This window comes from Phyllobates terribilis, unplaced genomic scaffold (assembly GCF_046119375.1).
Source record: "Phyllobates terribilis strain yellow unplaced genomic scaffold, ASM4611937v1 Scaffold_169__1_contigs__length_4117513, whole genome shotgun sequence".
In the NCBI taxonomy this organism is placed as follows: Eukaryota; Metazoa; Chordata; class Amphibia; order Anura; family Dendrobatidae; genus Phyllobates; species Phyllobates terribilis.
In genome coordinates this window covers 1,857,380-1,873,051 of record NW_027362929.1, presented here as the reverse complement: position 1 = coordinate 1,873,051, position 15,672 = coordinate 1,857,380, and the positions used below count along the sequence as shown (strand labels likewise).

The 15,672-nt window shown below is 45.3% G+C and overlaps 12 non-coding genes across 12 annotated transcripts; all 12 read left to right on the top strand.

Annotated features, from left to right (window-relative positions):
* The first annotated feature begins 1,021 nt into the window (after window positions 1–1,021).
* LOC141208717 (U2 spliceosomal RNA) lies at window positions 1,022–1,212 on the top strand. Its single transcript, XR_012278935.1, has one exon. It is a non-coding gene; the product is annotated as a U2 spliceosomal RNA (small nuclear RNA).
* Window positions 1,213–2,330: 1,118 nt separating this feature from the next.
* Window positions 2,331–2,521, top strand: LOC141208716 (U2 spliceosomal RNA). The gene has a single exon (XR_012278934.1). It is a non-coding gene; the product is annotated as a U2 spliceosomal RNA (small nuclear RNA).
* Window positions 2,522–3,645: 1,124 nt separating this feature from the next.
* On the top strand, window positions 3,646–3,836 carry LOC141208715 (U2 spliceosomal RNA). Its single transcript, XR_012278933.1, has one exon. It is a non-coding gene; the product is annotated as a U2 spliceosomal RNA (small nuclear RNA).
* A 1,126-nt stretch (window positions 3,837–4,962) lies between these two features.
* On the top strand, window positions 4,963–5,153 carry LOC141208714 (U2 spliceosomal RNA). The gene has a single exon (XR_012278932.1). It is a non-coding gene; the product is annotated as a U2 spliceosomal RNA (small nuclear RNA).
* A 1,124-nt stretch (window positions 5,154–6,277) lies between these two features.
* LOC141208713 (U2 spliceosomal RNA) lies at window positions 6,278–6,468 on the top strand. The gene has a single exon (XR_012278931.1). It is a non-coding gene; the product is annotated as a U2 spliceosomal RNA (small nuclear RNA).
* A 1,123-nt stretch (window positions 6,469–7,591) lies between these two features.
* Window positions 7,592–7,782, top strand: LOC141208712 (U2 spliceosomal RNA). The gene has a single exon (XR_012278930.1). It is a non-coding gene; the product is annotated as a U2 spliceosomal RNA (small nuclear RNA).
* Window positions 7,783–8,907: 1,125 nt separating this feature from the next.
* LOC141208711 (U2 spliceosomal RNA) lies at window positions 8,908–9,098 on the top strand. The gene has a single exon (XR_012278929.1). It is a non-coding gene; the product is annotated as a U2 spliceosomal RNA (small nuclear RNA).
* Window positions 9,099–10,218: 1,120 nt separating this feature from the next.
* On the top strand, window positions 10,219–10,409 carry LOC141210499 (U2 spliceosomal RNA). The gene has a single exon (XR_012280666.1). It is a non-coding gene; the product is annotated as a U2 spliceosomal RNA (small nuclear RNA).
* Window positions 10,410–11,534: 1,125 nt separating this feature from the next.
* LOC141208710 (U2 spliceosomal RNA) lies at window positions 11,535–11,725 on the top strand. Its single transcript, XR_012278928.1, has one exon. It is a non-coding gene; the product is annotated as a U2 spliceosomal RNA (small nuclear RNA).
* A 1,125-nt stretch (window positions 11,726–12,850) lies between these two features.
* On the top strand, window positions 12,851–13,041 carry LOC141208709 (U2 spliceosomal RNA). Its single transcript, XR_012278927.1, has one exon. It is a non-coding gene; the product is annotated as a U2 spliceosomal RNA (small nuclear RNA).
* A 1,120-nt stretch (window positions 13,042–14,161) lies between these two features.
* LOC141210593 (U2 spliceosomal RNA) lies at window positions 14,162–14,352 on the top strand. The gene has a single exon (XR_012280748.1). It is a non-coding gene; the product is annotated as a U2 spliceosomal RNA (small nuclear RNA).
* Window positions 14,353–15,472: 1,120 nt separating this feature from the next.
* LOC141208707 (U2 spliceosomal RNA) lies at window positions 15,473–15,663 on the top strand. The gene has a single exon (XR_012278925.1). It is a non-coding gene; the product is annotated as a U2 spliceosomal RNA (small nuclear RNA).
* Window positions 15,664–15,672: the final 9 nt, after the last annotated feature.

Here is a 15,672-nt window from a genome sequence, read left to right as displayed (position 1 = left end):
TCTCCTCATTGGATTTTTCATGTTAAAAGTTGCAGAAGCCAGATGACAAGCTCATTTTGGTTCAACTTCAGCAACTGTGCATTGCATTGCCATGTAATGTAATGTAATGCAATGCTATCTATCTAGCTCTCCCTCTATACTTCCTTTTGGATAAACAGACATATTAGGCAAGCATTTTGGAGCTTTCACCTAAATAACTACAGGTGGTGAGATAAGCTGCACAATATAATTGACCTTTCAGTATATTGTTGCACACACACCATCTATTTAGCAAATGCCCTTGTTATCAACAGCAGCCTTTTAAACTCACCTGAGCTAACAGGTATGTGAGCTGGTTACTCTGCTGCGCTTAAAATTTCTTTTTTGGTTTGCTACAATGCCTTTTCTGAAACGTTGTCTCCCTCTGCTGGAACACTGACTTCTTTCATTTAATGCCTGCAGACTATAAAAGAGAAACCAACCCAAAAAGTTTGGTTGATTAGTCTGTGGCATTCTTTTAAACTGTTGCTTATGGCGGTCTCTGTGAGCTTCTCAGTGACATTCAGCCATCCAGGTATCCCGCCTGCAGTAGACGGAATGTGGCAATGGAACGCTGGCTGCGCGTGTCATAATAGGCTCTGAGCCTTTATATACCTGCGCACAGCAGCAGCCACCTTCAGTCTGCTGCTGGACAGCCAGCAGCAGCAGCAGCAGGAGAGGTAATTAATCAGCAACCCTCCTGCTAAGGGTAGACAGCTGCTCGTTCCACCCTCCCCCCCCCCGCCTTAATTGGTTCTCCTCCCTTCCAACGGTGTTGAGGCGGGTGGGAACAGCCGGGGGTTGAGGGTACTGTGCTAAAAGAGGTGGAGTTATGCAGATCTAAAACGCGTGGATTGCAGCAGCAGCAAGCCGAAAAGTGCAGGCATGTGAGGGATCTAGAGGTTGACAGCATATCTTCTTAACGGGAGTCCAGGTGGCCATCTCCACAAATGGACTTTTCAGAATCCTTGGGTGGCACCGTAGTCGGAAACCAATTCTGGTTATCGCTTCTCGGCCTTTTGGCTAAGATCAAGTGTAGTATCTGTTCTTATCAGTTTAATATCTGATACGTCCCCTATCTGGGGACCATATATTAAATGGATTTTTAGAACAGGGAGATGGAAAAAGAGCTTGCTCTGTCCACTCCACGCATTGACCTGGTATTGCAGTATCTCCAGGACCGGTGCACCCCTTCTTTAATGCAGTTTCTAAAATCAGAAAGAATTGAATTCAATGCTTTTTGTTCATTTTGCTTGTTTGTCGGATTTTGGGATGGACTCTTTGGCTTTGCTTTTCTTCTCCTCATTGGATTTTTCATGTTAAAAGTTGCAGAAGCCAGATGACAAGCTCATTTTGGTTCAACTTCAGCAACTGTGCATTGCATTGCCATGTAATGTAATGTAATGCAATGCTATCTATCTAGCTCTCCCTCTATACTTCCTTTTGGATAAACAGACATATTAGGCAAGCATTTTGGAGCTTTCACCTAAATAACTACAGGTGGTGAGATAAGCTGCACAATATAATTGACCTTTCAGTATATTGTTGCACACACACCATCTATTTAGCAAATGCCCTTGTTATCAACAGCAGCCTTTTAAACTCACCTGAGCTAACAGGTATGTGAGCTGGTTACTCTGCTGCGCTTAAAATTTCTTTTTTGGTTTGCTACAATGCCTTTTCTGAAACGTTGTCTCCCTCTGCTGGAACACTGACTTCTTTCATTTAATGCCTGCAGACTATAAAAGAGAAACCAACCCAAAAAGTTTGGTTGATTAGTCTGTGGCATTCTTTTAAACTGTTGCTTATGGCGGTCTCTGTGAGCTTCTCAGTGACATTCAGCCATCCAGGTATCCCGCCTGCAGTAGACGGAATGTGGCAATGGAACGCTGGCTGCGCGTGTCATAATAGGCTCTGAGCCTTTATATACCTGCGCACAGCAGCAGCCACCTTCAGTCTGCTGCTGGACAGCCAGCAGCAGCAGGAGAGGTAATTAATCAGCAACCCTCCTGCTAAGGGTAGACAGCTGCTCGTTCCACCCTCCCCCCCCCCGCCTTAATTGGTTCTCCTCCCTTCCAACGGTGTTGAGGCGGGTGGGAACAGCCGGGGGTTGAGGGTACTGTGCTAAAAGAGGTGGAGTTATGCAGATCTAAAACGCGTGGATTGCAGCAGCAGCAAGCCGAAAAGTGCAGGCATGTGAGGGATCTAGAGGTTGACAGCATGTCTTCTTAACGGGAGTCCAGGTGGCCATCTCCACAAATGGACTTTTCAGAATCCTTGGGTGGCACCGTAGTCGGAAACCAATTCTGGTTATCGCTTCTCGGCCTTTTGGCTAAGATCAAGTGTAGTATCTGTTCTTATCAGTTTAATATCTGATACGTCCCCTATCTGGGGACCATATATTAAATGGATTTTTAGAACAGGGAGATGGAAAAAGAGCTTGCTCTGTCCACTCCACGCATTGACCTGGTATTGCAGTATCTCCAGGACCGGTGCACCCCTTCTTTAATGCAGTTTCTAAAATCAGAAAGAATTGAATTCAATGCTTTTTGTTCATTTTGCTTGTTTGTCGGATTTTGGGATGGACTCTTTGGCTTTGCTTTTCTTCTCCTCATTGGATTTTTCATGTTAAAAGTTGCAGAAGCCAGATGACAAGCTCATTTTGGTTCAACTTCAGCAACTGTGCATTGCATTGCCATGTAATGTAATGTAATGCAATGCTATCTATCTAGCTCTCCCTCTATACTTCCTTTTGGATAAACAGACATATTAGGCAAGCATTTTGGAGCTTTCACCTAAATAACTACAGGTGGTGAGATAAGCTGCACAATATAATTGACCTTTCAGTATATTGTTGCACACACACCATCTATTTAGCAAATGCCCTTGTTATCAACAGCAGCCTTTTAAACTCACCTGAGCTAACAGGTATGTGAGCTGGTTACTCTGCTGCGCTTAAAATTTCTTTTTTGGTTTGCTACAATGCCTTTTCTGAAACGTTGTCTCCCTCTGCTGGAACACTGACTTCTTTCATTTAATGCCTGCAGACTATAAAAGAGAAACCAACCCAAAAAGTTTGGTTGATTAGTCTGTGGCATTCTTTTAAACTGTTGCTTATGGCGGTCTCTGTGAGCTTCTCAGTGACATTCAGCCATCCAGGTATCCCGCCTGCAGTAGACGGAATGTGGCAATGGAACGCTGGCTGCGCGTGTCATAATAGGCTCTGAGCCTTTATATACCTGCGCACAGCAGCAGCCACCTTCAGTCTGCTGCTGGACAGCCAGCAGCAGCAGCAGCAGGAGAGGTAATTAATCAGCAACCCTCCTGCTAAGGGTAGACAGCTGCTCGTTCCACCCTCCCCCCCCCCGCCTTAATTGGTTCTCCTCCCTTCCAACGGTGTTGAGGCGGGTGGGAACAGCCGGGGGTTGAGGGTACTGTGCTAAAAGAGGTGGAGTTATGCAGATCTAAAACGCGTGGATTGCAGCAGCAGCAAGCCGAAAAGTGCAGGCATGTGAGGGATCTAGAGGTTGACAGCATGTCTTCTTAACGGGAGTCCAGGTGGCCATCTCCACAAATGGACTTTTCAGAATCCTTGGGTGGCACCGTAGTCGGAAACCAATTCTGGTTATCGCTTCTCGGCCTTTTGGCTAAGATCAAGTGTAGTATCTGTTCTTATCAGTTTAATATCTGATACGTCCCCTATCTGGGGACCATATATTAAATGGATTTTTAGAACAGGGAGATGGAAAAAGAGCTTGCTCTGTCCACTCCACGCATTGACCTGGTATTGCAGTATCTCCAGGACCGGTGCACCCCTTCTTTAATGCAGTTTCTAAAATCAGAAAGAATTGAATTCAATGCTTTTTGTTCATTTTGCTTGTTTGTCGGATTTTGGGATGGACTCTTTGGCTTTGCTTTTCTTCTCCTCATTGGATTTTTCATGTTAAAAGTTGCAGAAGCCAGATGACAAGCTCATTTTGGTTCAACTTCAGCAACTGTGCATTGCATTGCCATGTAATGTAATGTAATGCAATGCTATCTATCTAGCTCTCCCTCTATACTTCCTTTTGGATAAACAGACATATTAGGCAAGCATTTTGGAGCTTTCACCTAAATAACTACAGGTGGTGAGATAAGCTGCACAATATAATTGACCTTTCAGTATATTGTTGCACACACACCATCTATTTAGCAAATGCCCTTGTTATCAACAGCAGCCTTTTAAACTCACCTGAGCTAACAGGTATGTGAGCTGGTTACTCTGCTGCGCTTAAAATTTCTTTTTTGGTTTGCTACAATGCCTTTTCTGAAACGTTGTCTCCCTCTGCTGGAACACTGACTTCTTTCATTTAATGCCTGCAGACTATAAAAGAGAAACCAACCCAAAAAGTTTGGTTGATTAGTCTGTGGCATTCTTTTAAACTGTTGCTTATGGCGGTCTCTGTGAGCTTCTCAGTGACATTCAGCCATCCAGGTATCCCGCCTGCAGTAGACGGAATGTGGCAATGGAACGCTGGCTGCGCGTGTCATAATAGGCTCTGAGCCTTTATATACCTGCGCACAGCAGCAGCCACCTTCAGTCTGCTGCTGGACAGCCAGCAGCAGCAGCAGCAGGAGAGGTAATTAATCAGCAACCCTCCTGCTAAGGGTAGACAGCTGCTCGTTCCACCCTCCCCCCTCCCCCGCCTTAATTGGTTCTCCTCCCTTCCAACGGTGTTGAGGCGGGTGGGAACAGCCGGGGGTTGAGGGTACTGTGCTAAAAGAGGTGGAGTTATGCAGATCTAAAACGCGTGGATTGCAGCAGCAGCAAGCCGAAAAGTGCAGGCATGTGAGGGATCTAGAGGTTGACAGCATGTCTTCTTAACGGGAGTCCAGGTGGCCATCTCCACAAATGGACTTTTCAGAATCCTTGGGTGGCACCGTAGTCGGAAACCAATTCTGGTTATCGCTTCTCGGCCTTTTGGCTAAGATCAAGTGTAGTATCTGTTCTTATCAGTTTAATATCTGATACGTCCCCTATCTGGGGACCATATATTAAATGGATTTTTAGAACAGGGAGATGGAAAAAGAGCTTGCTCTGTCCACTCCACGCATTGACCTGGTATTGCAGTATCTCCAGGACCGGTGCACCCCTTCTTTAATGCAGTTTCTAAAATCAGAAAGAATTGAATTCAATGCTTTTTGTTCATTTTGCTTGTTTGTCGGATTTTGGGATGGACTCTTTGGCTTTGCTTTTCTTCTTCTCATTGGATTTTTCATGTTAAAAGTTGCAGAAGCCAGATGACAAGCTCATTTTGGTTCAACTTCAGCAACTGTGCATTGCATTGCCATGTAATGTAATGTAATGCAATGCTATCTATCTAGCTCTCCCTCTATACTTCCTTTTGGATAAACAGACATATTAGGCAAGCATTTTGGAGCTTTCACCTAAATAACTACAGGTGGTGAGATAAGCTGCACAATATAATTGACCTTTCAGTATATTGTTGCACACACACCATCTATTTAGCAAATGCCCTTGTTATCAACAGCAGCCTTTTAAACTCACCTGAGCTAACAGGTATGTGAGCTGGTTACTCTGCTGCGCTTAAAATTTCTTTTTTGGTTTGCTACAATGCCTTTTCTGAAACGTTGTCTCCCTCTGCTGGAACACTGACTTCTTTCATTTAATGCCTGCAGACTATAAAAGAGAAACCAACCCAAAAAGTTTGGTTGATTAGTCTGTGGCATTCTTTTAAACTGTTGCTTATGGCGGTCTCTGTGAGCTTCTCAGTGACATTCAGCCATCCAGGTATCCCGCCTGCAGTAGACGGAATGTGGCAATGGAACGCTGGCTGCGCGTGTCATAATAGGCTCTGAGCCTTTATATACCTGCGCACAGCAGCAGCCACCTTCAGTCTGCTGCTGGACAGCCAGCAGCAGCAGCAGCAGGAGAGGTAATTAATCAGCAACCCTCCTGCTAAGGGTAGACAGCTGCTCGTTCCACCCTCCCCCCCCCCGCCTTAATTGGTTCTCCTCCCTTCCAACGGTGTTGAGGCGGGTGGGAACAGCCGGGGGTTGAGGGTACTGTGCTAAAAGAGGTGGAGTTATGCAGATCTAAAACGCGTGGATTGCAGCAGCAGCAAGCCGAAAAGTGCAGGCATGTGAGGGATCTAGAGGTTGACAGCATGTCTTCTTAACGGGAGTCCAGGTGGCCATCTCCACAAATGGACTTTTCAGAATCCTTGGGTGGCACCGTAGTCGGAAACCAATTCTGGTTATCGCTTCTCGGCCTTTTGGCTAAGATCAAGTGTAGTATCTGTTCTTATCAGTTTAATATCTGATACGTCCCCTATCTGGGGACCATATATTAAATGGATTTTTAGAACAGGGAGATGGAAAAAGAGCTTGCTCTGTCCACTCCACGCATTGACCTGGTATTGCAGTATCTCCAGGACCGGTGCACCCCTTCTTTAATGCAGTTTCTAAAATCAGAAAGAATTGAATTCAATGCTTTTTGTTCATTTTGCTTGTTTGTCGGATTTTGGGATGGACTCTTTGGCTTTGCTTTTCTTCTCCTCATTGGATTTTTCATGTTAAAAGTTGCAGAAGCCAGATGACAAGCTCATTTTGGTTCAACTTCAGCAACTGTGCATTGCATTGCCATGTAATGTAATGTAATGCAATGCTATCTATCTAGCTCTCCCTCTATACTTCCTTTTGGATAAACAGACATATTAGGCAAGCATTTTGGAGCTTTCACCTAAATAACTACAGGTGGTGAGATAAGCTGCACAATATAATTGACCTTTCAGTATATTGTTGCACACACACCATCTATTTAGCAAATGCCCTTGTTATCAACAGCAGCCTTTTAAACTCACCTGAGCTAACAGGTATGTGAGCTGGTTACTCTGCTGCGCTTAAAATTTCTTTTTTGGTTTGCTACAATGCCTTTTCTGAAACGTTGTCTCCCTCTGCTGGAACACTGACTTCTTTCATTTAATGCCTGCAGACTATAAAAGAGAAACCAACCCAAAAAGTTTGGTTGATTAGTCTGTGGCATTCTTTTAAACTGTTGCTTATGGCGGTCTCTGTGAGCTTCTCAGTGACATTCAGCCATCCAGGTATCCCGCCTGCAGTAGACGGAATGTGGCAATGGAACGCTGGCTGCGCGTGTCATAATAGGCTCTGAGCCTTTATATACCTGCGCACAGCAGCAGCCACCTTCAGTCTGCTGCTGGACAGCCAGCAGCAGCAGCAGCAGGAGAGGTAATTAATCAGCAACCCTCCTGCTAAGGGTAGACAGCTGCTCGTTCCACCCCCCCCCCCCCGCCTTAATTGGTTCTCCTCCCTTCCAACGGTGTTGAGGCGGGTGGGAACAGCCGGGGGTTGAGGGTACTGTGCTAAAAGAGGTGGAGTTATGCAGATCTAAAACGCGTGGATTGCAGCAGCAGCAAGCCGAAAAGTGCAGGCATGTGAGGGATCTAGAGGTTGACAGCATGTCTTCTTAACGGGAGTCCAGGTGGCCATCTCCACAAATGGACTTTTCAGAATCCTTGGGTGGCACCGTAGTCGGAAACCAATTCTGGTTATCGCTTCTCGGCCTTTTGGCTAAGATCAAGTGTAGTATCTGTTCTTATCAGTTTAATATCTGATACGTCCCCTATCTGGGGACCATATATTAAATGGATTTTTAGAACAGGGAGATGGAAAAAGAGCTTGCTCTGTCCACTCCACGCATTGACCTGGTATTGCAGTATCTCCAGGACCGGTGCACCCCTTCTTTAATGCAGTTTCTAAAATCAGAAAGAATTGAATTCAATGCTTTTTGTTCATTTTGCTTGTTTGTCGGATTTTGGGATGGACTCTTTGGCTTTGCTTTTCTTCTCCTCATTGGATTTTTCATGTTAAAAGTTGCAGAAGCCAGATGACAAGCTCATTTTGGTTCAACTTCAGCAACTGTGCATTGCATTGCCATGTAATGTAATGTAATGCAATGCTATCTATCTAGCTCTCCCTCTATACTTCCTTTTGGATAAACAGACATATTAGGCAAGCATTTTGGAGCTTTCACCTAAATAACTACAGGTGGTGAGATAAGCTGCACAATATAATTGACCTTTCAGTATATTGTTGCACACACACCATCTATTTAGCAAATGCCCTTGTTATCAACAGCAGCCTTTTAAACTCACCTGAGCTAACAGGTATGTGAGCTGGTTACTCTGCTGCGCTTAAAATTTCTTTTTTGGTTTGCTACAATGCCTTTTCTGAAACGTTGTCTCCCTCTGCTGGAACACTGACTTCTTTCATTTAATGCCTGCAGACTATAAAAGAGAAACCAACCCAAAAAGTTTGGTTGATTAGTCTGTGGCATTCTTTTAAACTGTTGCTTATGGCGGTCTCTGTGAGCTTCTCAGTGACATTCAGCCATCCAGGTATCCCGCCTGCAGTAGACGGAATGTGGCAATGGAACGCTGGCTGCGCGTGTCATAATAGGCTCTGAGCCTTTATATACCTGCGCACAGCAGCAGCCACCTTCAGTCTGCTGCTGGACAGCCAGCAGCAGCAGCAGCAGGAGAGGTAATTAATCAGCAACCCTCCTGCTAAGGGTAGACAGCTGCTCGTTCCACCCCCCCCCCCCCCCGCCTTAATTGGTTCTCCTCCCTTCCAACGGTGTTGAGGCGGGTGGGAACAGCCGGGGGTTGAGGGTACTGTGCTAAAAGAGGTGGAGTTATGCAGATCTAAAACGCGTGGATTGCAGCAGCAGCAAGCCGAAAAGTGCAGGCATGTGAGGGATCTAGAGGTTGACAGCATGTCTTCTTAACGGGAGTCCAGGTGGCCATCTCCACAAATGGACTTTTCAGAATCCTTGGGTGGCACCGTAGTCGGAAACCAATTCTGGTTATCGCTTCTCGGCCTTTTGGCTAAGATCAAGTGTAGTATCTGTTCTTATCAGTTTAATATCTGATACGTCCCCTATCTGGGGACCATATATTAAATGGATTTTTAGAACAGGGAGATGGAAAAAGAGCTTGCTCTGTCCACTCCACGCATTGACCTGGTATTGCAGTATCTCCAGGACCGGTGCACCCCTTCTTTAATGCAGTTTCTAAAATCAGAAAGAATTGAATTCAATGCTTTTTGTTCATTTTGCTTGTTTGTCGGATTTTGGGATGGACTCTTTGGCTTTGCTTTTCTTCTCCTCATTGGATTTTTCATGTTAAAAGTTGCAGAAGCCAGATGACAAGCTCATTTTGGTTCAACTTCAGCAACTGTGCATTGCATTGCCATGTAATGTAATGTAATGCAATGCTATCTATCTAGCTCTCCCTCTATACTTCCTTTTGGATAAACAGACATATTAGGCAAGCATTTTGGAGCTTTCACCTAAATAACTACAGGTGGTGAGATAAGCTGCACAATATAATTGACCTTTCAGTATATTGTTGCACACACACCATCTATTTAGCAAATGCCCTTGTTATCAACAGCAGCCTTTTAAACTCACCTGAGCTAACAGGTATGTGAGCTGGTTACTCTGCTGCGCTTAAAATTTCTTTTTTGGTTTGCTACAATGCCTTTTCTGAAACGTTGTCTCCCTCTGCTGGAACACTGACTTCTTTCATTTAATGCCTGCAGACTATAAAAGAGAAACCAACCCAAAAAGTTTGGTTGATTAGTCTGTGGCATTCTTTTAAACTGTTGCTTATGGCGGTCTCTGTGAGCTTCTCAGTGACATTCAGCCATCCAGGTATCCCGCCTGCAGTAGACGGAATGTGGCAATGGAACGCTGGCTGCGCGTGTCATAATAGGCTCTGAGCCTTTATATACCTGCGCACAGCAGCAGCCACCTTCAGTCTGCTGCTGGACAGCCAGCAGCAGCAGCAGCAGGAGAGGTAATTAATCAGCAACCCTCCTGCTAAGGGTAGACAGCTGCTCGTTCCACCCCCCCCCCGCCTTAATTGGTTCTCCTCCCTTCCAACGGTGTTGAGGCGGGTGGGAACAGCCGGGGGTTGAGGGTACTGTGCTAAAAGAGGTGGAGTTATGCAGATCTAAAACGCGTGGATTGCAGCAGCAGCAAGCCGAAAAGTGCAGGCATGTGAGGGATCTAGAGGTTGACAGCATGTCTTCTTAACGGGAGTCCAGGTGGCCATCTCCACAAATGGACTTTTCAGAATCCTTGGGTGGCACCGTAGTCGGAAACCAATTCTGGTTATCGCTACTCGGCCTTTTGGCTAAGATAAAGTGTAGTATCTGTTCTTATCAGTTTAATATCTGATACGTCCCCTATCTGGGGACCATATATTAAATGGATTTTTAGAACAGGGAGATGGAAAAAGAGCTTGCTCTGTCCACTCCACGCATTGACCTGGTATTGCAGTATCTCCAGGACCGGTGCACCCCTTCTTTAATGCAGTTTCTAAAATCAGAAAGAATTGAATTCAATGCTTTTTGTTCATTTTGCTTGTTTGTCGGATTTTGGGATGGACTCTTTGGCTTTGCTTTTCTTCTCCTCATTGGATTTTTCATGTTAAAAGTTGCAGAAGCCAGATGACAAGCTCATTTTGGTTCAACTTCAGCAACTGTGCATTGCATTGCCATGTAATGTAATGTAATGCAATGCTATCTATCTAGCTCTCCCTCTATACTTCCTTTTGGATAAACAGACATATTAGGCAAGCATTTTGGAGCTTTCACCTAAATAACTACAGGTGGTGAGATAAGCTGCACAATATAATTGACCTTTCAGTATATTGTTGCACACACACCATCTATTTAGCAAATGCCCTTGTTATCAACAGCAGCCTTTTAAACTCACCTGAGCTAACAGGTATGTGAGCTGGTTACTCTGCTGCGCTTAAAATTTCTTTTTTGGTTTGCTACAATGCCTTTTCTGAAACGTTGTCTCCCTCTGCTGGAACACTGACTTCTTTCATTTAATGCCTGCAGACTATAAAAGAGAAACCAACCCAAAAAGTTTGGTTGATTAGTCTGTGGCATTCTTTTAAACTGTTGCTTATGGCGGTCTCTGTGAGCTTCTCAGTGACATTCAGCCATCCAGGTATCCCGCCTGCAGTAGACGGAATGTGGCAATGGAACACTGGCTGCGCGTGTCATAATAGGCTCTGAGCCTTTATATACCTGCACACAGCAGCAGCCACCTTCAGTCTGCTGCTGGACAGCCAGCAGCAGCAGCAGCAGGAGAGGTAATTAATCAGCAACCCTCCTGCTAAGGGTAGACAGCTGCTCGTTCCACCCCCTCCCCCCCCCGCCTTAATTGGTTCTCCTCCCTTCCAACGGTGTTGAGGCGGGTGGGAACAGCCGGGGGTTGAGGGTACTGTGCTAAAAGAGGTGGAGTTATGCAGATCTAAAACGCGTGGATTGCACTAGCAGCAAGCCGAAAAGTGCAGGCATGTGAGGGATCTAGAGGTTGACAGCATGTCTTCTTAACGGGAGTCCAGGTGGCCATCTCCACAAATGGACTTTTCAGAATCCTTGGGTGGCACCGTAGTCGGAAACCAATTCTGGTTATCGCTTCTCGGCCTTTTGGCTAAGATCAAGTGTAGTATCTGTTCTTATCAGTTTAATATCTGATACGTCCCCTATCTGGGGACCATATATTAAATGGATTTTTAGAACAGGGAGATGGAAAAAGAGCTTGCTCTGTCCACTCCACGCATTGACCTGGTATTGCAGTATCTCCAGGACCGGTGCACCCCTTCTTTAATGCAGTTTCTAAAATCAGAAAGAATTGAATTCAATGCTTTTTGTTCATTTTGCTTGTTTGTCGGATTTTGGGATGGACTCTTTGGCTTTGCTTTTCTTCTCCTCATTGGATTTTTCATGTTAAAAGTTGCAGAAGCCAGATGACAAGCTCATTTTGGTTCAACTTCAGCAACTGTGCATTGCATTGCCATGTAATGTAATGTAATGCAATGCTATCTATCTAGCTCTCCCTCTATACTTCCTTTTGGATAAACAGACATATTAGGCAAGCATTTTGGAGCTTTCACCTAAATAACTACAGGTGGTGAGATAAGCTGCACAATATAATTGACCTTTCAGTATATTGTTGCACACACACCATCTATTTAGCAAATGCCCTTGTTATCAACAGCAGCCTTTTAAACTCACCTGAGCTAACAGGTATGTGAGCTGGTTACTCTGCTGCGCTTAAAATTTCTTTTTTGGTTTGCTACAATGCCTTTTCTGAAACGTTGTCTCCCTCTGCTGGAACACTGACTTCTTTCATTTAATGCCTGCAGACTATAAAAGAGAAACCAACCCAAAAAGTTTGGTTGATTAGTCTGTGGCATTCTTTTAAACTGTTGCTTATGGCGGTCTCTGTGAGCTTCTCAGTGACATTCAGCCATCCAGGTATCCCGCCTGCAGTAGACGGAATGTGGCAATGGAACGCTGGCTGCGCGTGTCATAATAGGCTCTGAGCCTTTATATACCTGCGCACAGCAGTAGCCACCTTCAGTCTGCTGCTGGACAGCCAGCAGCAGCAGCAGCAGGAGAGGTAATTAATCAGCAACCCTCCTGCTAAGGGTAGACAGCTGCTCGTTCCACTCCCCCCCCCCCCCGCCTTAATTGGTTCTCCTCCCTTCCAACGGTGTTGAGGCGGGTGGGAACAGCCGGGGGTTGAGGGTACTGTGCTAAAAGAGGTGGAGTTATGCAGATCTAAAACGCGTGGATTGCAGCAGCAGCAAGCCGAAAAGTGCAGGCATGTGAGGGATCTAGAGGTTGACAGCATGTCTTCTTAACGGGAGTCCAGGTGGCCATCTCCACAAATGGACTTTTCAGAATCCTTGGGTGGCACCGTAGTCGGAAACCAATTCTGGTTATCGCTTCTCGGCCTTTTGGCTAAGATCAAGTGTAGTATCTGTTCTTATCAGTTTAATATCTGATACGTCCCCTATCTGGGGACCATATATTAAATGGATTTTTAGAACAGGGAGATGGAAAAAGAGCTTGCTCTGTCCACTCCACGCATTGACCTGGTATTGCAGTATCTCCAGGACCGGTGCACCCCTTCTTTAATGCAGTTTCTAAAATCAGAAAGAATTGAATTCAATGCTTTTTGTTCATTTTGCTTGTTTGTCGGATTTTGGGATGGACTCTTTGGCTTTGCTTTTCTTCTCCTCATTGGATTTTTCATGTTAAAAGTTGCAGAAGCCAGATGACAAGCTCATTTTGGTTCAACTTCAGCAACTGTGCATTGCATTGCCATGTAATGTAATGTAATGCAATGCTATCTATCTAGCTCTCCCTCTATACTTCCTTTTGGATAAACAGACATATTAGGCAAGCATTTTGGAGCTTTCACCTAAATAACTACAGGTGGTGAGATAAGCTGCACAATATAATTGACCTTTCAGTATATTGTTGCACACACACCATCTATTTAGCAAATGCCCTTGTTATCAACAGCAGCCTTTTAAACTCACCTGAGCTAACAGGTATGTGAGCTGGTTACTCTGCTGCGCTTAAAATTTCTTTTTTGGTTTGCTACAATGCCTTTTCTGAAACGTTGTCTCCCTCTGCTGGAACACTGACTTCTTTCATTTAATGCCTGCAGACTATAAAAGAGAAACCAACCCAAAAAGTTTGGTTGATTAGTCTGTGGCATTCTTTTAAACTGTTGCTTATGGCGGTCTCTGTGAGCTTCTCAGTGACATTCAGCCATCCAGGTATCCCGCCTGCAGTAGACGGAATGTGGCAATGGAACGCTGGCTGCGCGTGTCATAATAGGCTCTGAGCCTTTATATACCTGCGCACAGCAGCAGCCACCTTCAGTCTGCTGCTGGACAGCCAGCAGCAGCAGCAGCAGGAGAGGTAATTAATCAGCAACCCTCCTGCTAAGGGTAGACAGCTGCTCGTTCCACCCCCCCCCCGCCTTAATTGGTTCTCCTCCCTTCCAACGGTGTTGAGGCGGGTGGGAACAGCCGGGGGTTGAGGGTACTGTGCTAAAACAGGTGGAGTTATGCAGATCTAAAACGCGTGGATTGCAGCAGCAGCAAGCCGAAAAGTGCAGGCATGTGAGGGATCTAGAGGTTGACAGCATGTCTTCTTAACGGGAGTCCAGGTGGCCATCTCCACAAATGGACTTTTCAGAATCCTTGGGTGGCACCGTAGTCGGAAACCAATTCTGGTTATCGCTTCTCGGCCTTTTGGCTAAGATCAAGTGTAGTATCTGTTCTTATCAGTTTAATATCTGATACGTCCCCTATCTGGGGACCATATATTAAATGGATTTTTAGAACAGGGAGATGGAAAAAGAGCTTGCTCTGTCCACTCCACGCATTGACCTGGTATTGCAGTATCTCCAGGAACGGTGCACCCCTTCTTTAATGCAGTTTCTAAAATCAGAAAGAATTGAATTCAATGCTTTTTGTTCATTTTGCTTGTTTGTCGGATTTTGGGATGGACTCTTTGGCTTTGCTTTTCTTCTCCTCATTGGATTTTTCATGTTAAAAGTTGCAGAAGCCAGATGACAAGCTCATTTTGGTTCAACTTCAGCAACTGTGCATTGCATTGCCATGTAATGTAATGTAATGCAATGCTATCTATCTAGCTCTCCCTCTATACTTCCTTTTGGATAAACAGACATATTAGGCAAGCATTTTGGAGCTTTCACCTAAATAACTACAGGTGGTGAGATAAGCTGCACAATATAATTGACCTTTCAGTATATTGTTGCACACACACCATCTATTTAGCAAATGCCCTTGTTATCAACAGCAGCCTTTTAAACTCACCTGAGCTAACAGGTATGTGAGCTGGTTACTCTGCTGCGCTTAAAATTTCTTTTTTGGTTTGCTACAATGCCTTTTCTGAAACGTTGTCTCCCTCTGCTGGAACACTGACTTCTTTCATTTAATGCCTGCAGACTATAAAAGAGAAACCAACCCAAAAAGTTTGGTTGATTAGTCTGTGGCATTCTTTTAAACGGTTGCTTATGGCGGTCTCTGTGAGCTTCTCAGTGACATTCAGCCATCCAGGTATCCCGCCTGCAGTAGACGGAATGTGGCAATGGAACGCTGGCTGCGCGTGTCATAATAGGCTCTGAGCCTTTATATACCTGCGCACAGCAGCAGCCACCTTCAGTCTGCTGCTGGACAGCCAGCAGCAGCAGCAGCAGGAGAGGTAATTAATCAGCAACCCTCCTGCTAAGGGTAGACAGCTGCTCGTTCCACACCCCCCCCGCCTTAATTGCTTCTCCTCCCTTCCAACGGTGTTGAGGCGGGTGGGAACAGCCGGGGGTTGAGGGTACTGTGCTAAAAGAGGTGGAGTTATGCAGATCTAAAACGCGTGGATTGCAGCAGCAGCAAGCCGAAAAGTGCAGGCATGTGAGGGATCTAGAGGTTGACAGCATGTCTTCTTAACGGGAGTCCAGGTGGCCATCTCCACAAATGGACTTTTCAGAATCCTTGGGTGGCACCGTAGTCGGAAACCAATTCTGGTTATCGCTTCTCGGCCTTTTGGCTAAGATCAAGTGTAGTATCTGTTCTTATCAGTTTAATATCTGATACGTCCCCTATCTGGGGACCATATATTAAATGGATTTTTAGAACAGGGAGATGGAAAAAGAGCTTGCTCTGTCCACTCCACGCATTGACCTGGTATTGCAGTATCTCCAGGACCGGTGCACCCCTTCTTTAATGC